Genomic DNA, 9,201 nt, shown 5'->3' on the forward strand with positions numbered 1-9,201 from the left:
CTGGTACAAAGACCTCTCCACAGGTGTGGCTGTATATTGGACCGGTAGTCAATGACAGGTAAGATCCAATTGCAATGGTACCAACCTAACGGGTAAGGACCATATGTACTATTGGACAACCTAAGGCAGGCACGGTCCCTAAGCCACATGCTTTTTGTTTAAACAGAGAGGGGGAGATGTTGAGAGCCACAGCCGAAGGGGCCCCAGCAAACTTCCAGCTGCCGGCTGATGATTGGCTCACAGCGGCCCCAGCAACATCTAGCTGATTGGCTCCTCTGCGGTGATGCTCATTGGGCTGTTTCCCTGCCCTTTCAGACCACGGAGCTGCTCATTGGGGGACTTTTTTGGCTCCGCCCACATGACCCAGCCAATCGGCCTCAAGAGCAGGAGGATTGTGGGAGGGGGGGAGAAGCTTGTGGGGGGAGAGAGAGGCTTGTGGAAAGCCGGTGGTGGCAGTTGAGGCTCTGAGGGTTTTTCCTGAGAGGCTGTTTTGTTTGGCGTGTGTGGTTCTAAAAATAAAGTTAGTTTCTTTTGACAAGTGGCTCCTGATTGTGCCCAGCCAGACTGCGGCATATAACCACATCATTTTCCAAAGCATGATCAGGTGGGCTGGTTAAGTTTGTCCCTCTTCCTCAAATCTAAAAGTTGTATGATCACATAAGCCTGATAAATGCTAGATTCGACAACTTCAAGGTTTCTTCTCTGTGGGACTTTTCTAAGTCACTAATCTAATGATGTCAATTGTTATTTTCTAAGATGATAACAGAATAAGTAGAAAATTTTATTAATTTTTAAAAAGAGTGCATCCTGGAATTAGGGTCCATGAAATTCACTTTGGGAAATAAGCAGTACACCAAACTATGTTGCTTCCAAAAAGGAAAGGATTTGATTGATGTAGAACTGTGCAATGACATGATCACAATCTGCCAGAATATGGTTCAGGCCAGGTGGCGGGTAACACATCAAACATGTGCAGCAATTCTGAGTACAAGGAAGGAGTCTTTATTGATTTTCTCTTGTTGCTTGACAGCCTGAGCCCATGGGTGATGTAGGGATACAAATCCCATCAAATCCATAGAAACTTTTCGACAGACTGTGTCTGCCTCCTATGCAGCAGGGATATGGTTGAACCTCTTGGGTTTATACATTGATGATGACCTCAAATAACATGCCACTGTAATTTCTAACTGTCATGCTAAAGAATGGGCCCTACTGAGAAAAATTAAAAGCAAAAGAATTATCTTCCCCTCTGGTGCATATTTTTGTTGTAGTAGTTTGATCGTTACTTTTGCTAAATATGTAGTTTTATTATACAATAATTATTTTATTCAAAAGAAACTTTTATAATTTCGCAACTACATTTTGATGAAAATTCTGGTAAAAATTTCAAGCAGTATAAAAGCATATGAAATAAAAAAAGCTCTCTTCCAACCTGTAAATCTATCTCCTTTTCCAAAGTTGGTTGCTAAAACCAGTTTCTTAGAAATTCTTTCAGATGTTCTCTGTATATTTACAAACATATACACACCAGTGTTTATGGATCTTCTTTCAGGGAGGTACTTATGTGGAGAATTACTAAGCACACTATTCAATTCATATGTTTTAAAGATTTCCCAAATATCTTTTTCTCATAATATATTCCATCTCAAGTAAAACATCAAGTTTATTGATGGATTAGTCTTTTTAGTTATCGGCGGACACAACATCTTTGTTTGTATGTGGTGCTGAGGATCGAACCCGGGCCGCACACATGCCAGGCGAGCGCGCTACCGCTTGAGCCACATCCCCAGCCCCAGTCTTTTTAGAAGATGCAGCCATATTCACTGATGCACCATACAACTCATCTATCCAGTTACACATGACACTGTTCAATCTGTAATCCTCAGGGAAATACAACAATGAATTACTACTGGTTTATGCTAAGCTATTCAGTATAGTATCCAATTGCCACAGGTGACAAGGCTGAATCAAAATATGCTATAAGTGAAAATTACACATAGGATTTTGAAGACGGAATTAAAAAGACTGGAAAACATCTCAGTAATGTTTAAAGTAGTTATATATTGCAATGGTAATATTTTAGATACACAGGCTTAAATTAAACTAATTAATATCACCTGTTTTCTTTTGACTTTTTAATGTGGCTACTAGAAAATTTAAAATAACATGTGGGTTCACATTATATTACATTAAAAAGCACAAAGAAGACAAGAATATCTAAGAAAGTGCACAATAGAAGTCTTTTTTTCTGGGATGGAAATTAAACCTAGAATAACCAAATATTTGTAAGTGGTTGACTTCAATATGACTATTAAATATTCATTCTCTTTGTTTGCATCTGAAGACTACCACAGCCTAAGAAGCCATGTAGTGTAGTAGAAAAAGGATCAGAGTCTGTGTTTGAAGGCTAAATGTAAGTATTGACCATGGACATGTCCTTTAACCTTGACTTCCTCACCTGTAAACTAAGACTTATGTTACTTAGCCTTTCAGTGCTGAGTCATTGTGAACATCAAACAAGAAAAAGAAAAGTATCTAATGAATTATTAAATACTCTTTACTAGTTGTTTGAGTAGGTGTATTAAAAATAACTAAGATTATTATTGGAGGTTTAAACCTAGAAGCTCCTTTAGAAACCATAAAACCTATCACACTGTTATCCTTTTCTTACATACTTCTGTCCTGTTTTATAGATGAGGAAACTGAGATTGAGCTGAATCCAAGGAAGTTAAAACTAATAGTAATCAATTGGTTAATAGTAGTTTTATTATTAGAATCTAAGTCTGATATACCCATTAATTCGTTCAGGGAGAACCAAAATAACTGCCAATCCATTCATATATTTAATCTATAAGTATCAAGTATCTATTATGATCCAGAGTATGGACAATTCTAAAGATAACAATGGCTAATGCTCTTAATAGCATGCTAAGCCTTGAACATGTTACATAATTTATCTCATTTAATCATTTAATTCTTGAGCTAGGCACTATTTATAAAGGGAGAAACTCTGTGAGGCTAAGTAACCCACTCAATGTCACACAGTTAATAAGTGACTGACTACAGATTTCATCCGTTTCCAACTTACAAACCCTTACTCTTGACTCTTGTGTTTTTGTTTTTGTTTTTTTTTTTTTTTTGTTTTTGCATATTTCTTTCTTTAGTGACAGGCTCATTGGATTCACCAGGCTGCAAGTGGAGTGAGAGCAGGAATTACTGGAATTTAGCTTGACCAAAAAGACTCAAAAGCTGGAAGGGAAGGAATCAGATAGACAAAAAAGCAAAATATAGTGTGGTTCATTCCATAGAAGGATATGTTCAAGTTTCTCAAGGTGCCCAGGGAAAGTAGATTGTCTTTCTTCTTCCCCAGTCTTTTCCATCTCAGTAAATGGCACCACACATCCATCCATTTGAACCTGAGCATTATCCTGGATTGCCCCCCTTAGCCACCCTGATGGCCCTTGTTAGTTCTCTCCACTGTGCATCCTCGTGGCTCTGGTTCCCTTCACCTGCACTGATACTGCTGTCACCACTTTCCCACCTTCCCACCACAACCATGATTCTGTGAGTAGAATATTAAAATGCCTTCTAATTAGCTGTGGATCATCTTTTGTTCTCTGTACCTAAACCTTTCTCTGCCAAGCAACCAGAGTGATCTTTCTAAATTACAAGTTGGGTTATGCCTTTCCCTTGAGTCAAACCTGTAAATGGTTTTATACCAACCTTAGAATAAAAGCCATCTTCAGTACATGGCCCACTGGCCCCTGCTTGCCTCCCTACTTCCCATCCATGCCTCTTTTGCCTGTTCACCTTGACTCAGCTACATTGGCTGCTTTGGAGTCCCCAGATCAAGCTAAGCTTTTTCACTTCTGGAGACTTCACATGTGCTGCTCACTGTCCTGATCTTGGCTTTTTACGTGGCTGACCCCAACTCATCTAGTAGTGTCAGTTTAAACATGAAGTCTACTGAGGGACCTTTGCTGGCACCTCAAAAAAAAAGTGGCCACTGTCCCTTATCCTCAGCATTTTTGTTAATTTGAAAACACATATTTCTTTCTTTAGTAACAGGCTCATTGGATTCACCAGGCTGCAAGTGCCCTGAGAGCAGGAATTTCAGGAATTTATCTGCCCTCTGAATACCCAATACTTAGCCTGAGGACTGGAACATAGTAGATGTTCAGTAAATATTTGCCGTCTAAGTGAATGATGATTAATTTTTATTGGAAGGATGGAGAAGATGTCAGTCATTCTCACTTCTCTGCATTTAAATAGCTATACATCTTTTGCTTTCATGCCCCTGCAAGAAAAATTATAGGTAGCTCATCATGCAGTTTCCTAGAATTGGAAAAGGCAATGTGCAATGCTTGTAATGCTCACAGTTTGGGTGATTTGCCTTCTATATAGTCCTGCGGCCATGCATTATGGATGGTTCTCTTAAGTAAAAACTGCTGGAGAAATGAATCAGCAAGAGCTGGAAGCGTGCTGCCTCCATCCAGACACAGCTGTTTTCCTGGCTCTATTCAATTCCTACTCCCTGGCCACCTAATTCAACCAATCATTTTCTGGAGAGAATAGCACAGTAGTTGGTATTTAATAAGACACACAATTCTCTCCCAGAAACAAACAGGATCTGAGTGTCTGAACTAGATTTTTACTTCACTATAGTTGTTTATTATGAATCTAGGAGTTATATGCTAACTATGTTGCCAAAACTCTAGCACAGTAAAAATCTAGAGCTGTCGATTGCTATTGTTGAATAACACATAACTCTCCACATTTATTATCTACTTCCTAGACTCTCCTCCAGGATACTGGGTATGGATGGGAAGAAGTAGAAGGGAAACCAACATTTGGGTACCTGTTGGTACAAGAAATTTACAAAAATACTTTACCTACACATTCTTTCTTTCATCTTCATAAGGAAAGCCTGTCAAGTAAATACAGTCATTATCATTTTATCCCCATCTTGTGTTAACAAAGCTGAGAACTTAATTATCTCACCCAAAGTCACACAACTGGTCAAAACAGATCTGAAATTTAAAATCCTGTCTATCTTCCTTGAACATGTATTCTCTCTGAGAAGAAAGTAAAATTTGTGTTTATTTTTAATTTTCTGGTTATTTAACTCAGTTCAAATTTTGTCAAGGAGAAACTGAAATTATGCCCCTAAGTGGTATTTCTAGAACATCTGAGTAGCAGCTGGAAAACATCCATGCTTGTCTTCATTCAGGAATGAAATAAATCAGGTAGATTTTAATATGGAAGTGAGTTTGAAAGAAAAATGACATGTTTTATCCTTTTTTTATTCAGGACTTTGGATTTTTTCAAAAGTGCTGATTTGTCAGGGAGCAATATATAATGGATGATTGGCCCAGGAAGAAGAGAAGAGAACTACAGGTGAAGTCAACCAGCACAGGGCAACAGTGACAGAGGATTGGTACACATTTTTTTTTTTTAACTTGAGACAAGTTGCAGAACAAATATAAACACCGTCCTATAGATTTTATGTACTACAAACACTTCTTTGTTCCAGTCGCTCCCAAACAGTCACCCAGCAGGGGAACCCTTTAACAACTGGCATGGTTCTTACGTCTGACCAGACACCATGTGTCTCCTAGCATGAGAGAGGTGGAAGTGGCCTTTCCTCAAGAGAAAGTCTTGTTAGGCATTTACTCTTATAGACAATGGGTATTAAAAAAATATGGGTGCTCAAGACAGGCAATATTAGGTTCCAACCTACTCATACACTTTCAAAGTTTTGAATGTGGTTTATCCCCTTTGAAACTCATGTTGACATTTAATCCCCATTATGAAGTATTAAGAGTATGGACCAGGTGGGACCTTTAAGAAGAGACTAGGGTTCTGCCCTTATAAAGGGATTCTGAAATTTATGCTATTAATAGATAAATGGGTTATTTCATGACCAGGTCTACTATTGAAGCCAGTTTGGCTAGGTCTCTGGAGTGTTACCAATCTCTTTCTGTTTGGTGCCCTGTGCCACTTCAGGTCTCCACCAGCAAGAAGATTTTTATAGATAGATGGGGCCCCTCGACCCTGAATCAGAACCATGGGCCAAAATAAACTTTATAATTTGCCTCCTCTATGCTGTTGTTATTAGCAACCATAAATGGACTAAGATATGGAATATTACTATGTTTAATTTCTCAGAACCCAGATTTCCTCACCTCTAAAATGAAAATGGCAGGTACTTCTTATCATTGTGGTGAAGGTCAAAAAGAATAGGGGCTGGGGATGTGGCTCAAGCCGTTAACGCACTTGCCTGGCATGCGGCGGGAGCTGGGTTGAAGCCTCAGCACCACATAAAAATAAAATAAAGATGTTGTGTCCACCGAAAACTAAAAAATAAATATTAAAAAATTCTCTCTCTCTCTCTCTCTCTCTCTCTCTCTCAAAAATAAAATAAAATAAAATTAAAAAGCATAGTGAAGGGGAAGTACCTGGCACAGAGGATAGACCAAGTCAACGTCCATTCGTTCACTCCTTACTTGGGTAAAACTTTTACCTCTCGCACTTCCAGTTCCATCTCCTTGTGCTACATCTCTGCCCCTTCTAAAGATTCCATATCTTCATTATCTATATGATGACTCTGGGGACTAAAATAAATATCAAGAGTATTTTCTTTTAATCAAGTGCCACATCCAGACTACAATTACTATTTGAAGAACAGGGTACAACCTGTGGATCATGGCAGCTCACCACCTGCCTCTATCTTTATGCCTCTTTTCTTTGGTAAGAAACCCATCCAGGCTGGGGAGCTGAGCTTCTACAGGCCTAGAGTTCTCAGAGTTTTTAGATAATTCTGGGTCTTAACTCTCTCCCCACTATCTCTCGTTCAGTCTTGAAGTTCTGAGTTTCCTGTACTTCTTCCTGGCTGAAGCCATGGCTAGGTGACATGGGAGACATTTCCAATCACGACCTGAAAGTAGCTTTCCTGGACAGAAGCAGGGGTAATCGTGTGATCCACTGAACTCTACAATGTTCCTTGGGCAAGGAATAGTATACAACTCACCTCAACCACTCCTTGTCATCATTTACTCTGTCTGGTGCAATGAAGGCCCTGGGGATGCAACAATAAATGATATAGTGTCTTACAGAGGAAACACTTCAGTCCTTATCCCCCATGCTCCCTTCCTGACCTGGCTGGTCATTCATAAGCCCAGTATTAGTTTTAAGGCTGGCAGCTTGGTTCTTCTCAACCATTGCCTTCCTTCTCACCACGTTAAATTTACTTGTCCTTTGACCAATTCGATTGGCTTCTAACTAGTGTAGTAATTCTTTATTCTCTCACTAGTGGCTATCAATGGCTTCCTGGGTATGTTCTAATCTGGCCTTCTGATATTAGCCGAACAAAGCTAACCATATTTCTATTGGATTATTGAGTACCTGAGAGTAATATATTTTAAATCTCTATTACTTTCCTTGTGGTGTTTCTCAAACAATTCAGCCACTCTTTTGCTTAATATACCTTGGGCTTTGGTTTGTTGTGTGCCTTGAAATTCTTGTGGTGGAAACTGAATCTCCCAAATCATCTGTTCATGGTATCTGGAGGTAGGATCTTTGGGAATTGATTAGGATTAGATGAAATCATGAGGTTCAACACTCTTGAGAAGAGGAAAAGAGCCATGGGCAAGCAAACTTCCTTTGTCTCACCATGCCTAAGTAATGCCCTGCACTGCCTAAGGACTCTGCAGAGAGTCCTCATCAGCAAGAAGGCCCTCACTAGATGCAATCCCTCAGCCCAGGGCCTCCAGAACCATATGCTGAATAAATTTTATTTCCTTATAAATTACTCAGTCTGTGATATTCAGTTATGACAACAGAAAACAGACCAGGGCACTTTGCCTATCAACATTTCCTAACATATTTTTTTTTTCTGAAAATCCAGCTTTAGTAATGAAAATATATCAAAACAAAAAATGTCAGCCTCCACAATTGCAGGGGGTTTTGTCTTATAAAATTCAGACTTTACTCCCCGGGGGCCTGCAGTGATGGTCATGATGATACACTCTTATTTTAGCTCTTCCTCCTTCCTTCTCTTACTTTCCTACCCTCTTTTATCATAATTTATAAAATTACCTTGCTAAACCCTTGCCCCAGTCCCTAATTATGGGTAAGCCCAAATTAAGGCAAAGCATTAAACATCCTAATTGATACATAGCATAACCCAAACCTGTCATTACACCAAATAGCTAATGTGATTTAATATAGATATATTGTAAATTTGTTATCAAACAGTAAAATGATTTCAAAACTTTTTCCATTAAAAAATTGGGGGTATTAGTAAGTCCTACTTCACAGAGGTTTCTGAGGATTTAAGGAGATATTTTACATCTACCACGTTAAAAGCAATTTAAAATGTTACCAATTACTGCTTACTTTTCACTATGAGATTAAAATGAATGTGACATATGGGTCCTTATTAACCTTGTTGACTGGCTCAAATATTCTTTGTCCTTTCAGCCAATTTTCAGTACATATGCCCCCTTCCCACTCCACCACCCAGCCTACCACATACACAAGCAAAATATATTAAAACTCCAGATGTATGCCACATTGTGTTACTTGGATAAATTTCACTTTCTTTTATTCTTTTGCCCAACATTTTATTTGCATCTATTTTTTTTATTGGTTGTTCAAAACATTACACAGCTCATGACATATCATCTTCCATACATTTGATTCAAGTGGGTTATGAACTCCCATTTTTTACCCCAAATACAAGTTGCAGAATCACATCGGTTACACATCCACATTTTTACATAATACCATATTAATGACTGTTGTATTCTGCTACCTTTCCTATCCCCTACTATCCCCCGTCCCCTTCCCTCTCATTTTCCCTCTCTACCCCATCTGCTGTTGTTTAATTCTCTCCCTTGTTTTTTTTTCCCCTTTCCCCTCACAAACTCTTATATGTAATTTTGTGTAACAATGAGGGTATCCTTCCATTTCCATAGTTTCCCTTCTCTCTCCCTTTCTCTCCCCCCACTCATCTCTGTTTAATGTTAATCTTTTCCTCATGCTCTTCTTCCCTGTTCTGATCTTAGTTGCTCTCTTTATATCAAAGAAGACATTGGGCATTTGTTTTTGAAGGATTGGCTAGCTTCACTTAGCATAATCTGCTCTAATGCCATCCATTTCCCTGCAAAATCCATGATTTTGTCATTTTCTAGTGCTGCG

This window comes from Marmota marmota, unplaced genomic scaffold (genome assembly GCF_001458135.2).
Source record: "Marmota marmota marmota unplaced genomic scaffold, marMar, whole genome shotgun sequence".
Lineage (NCBI taxonomy): Eukaryota > Metazoa > Chordata > Mammalia > Rodentia > Sciuridae > Marmota > Marmota marmota.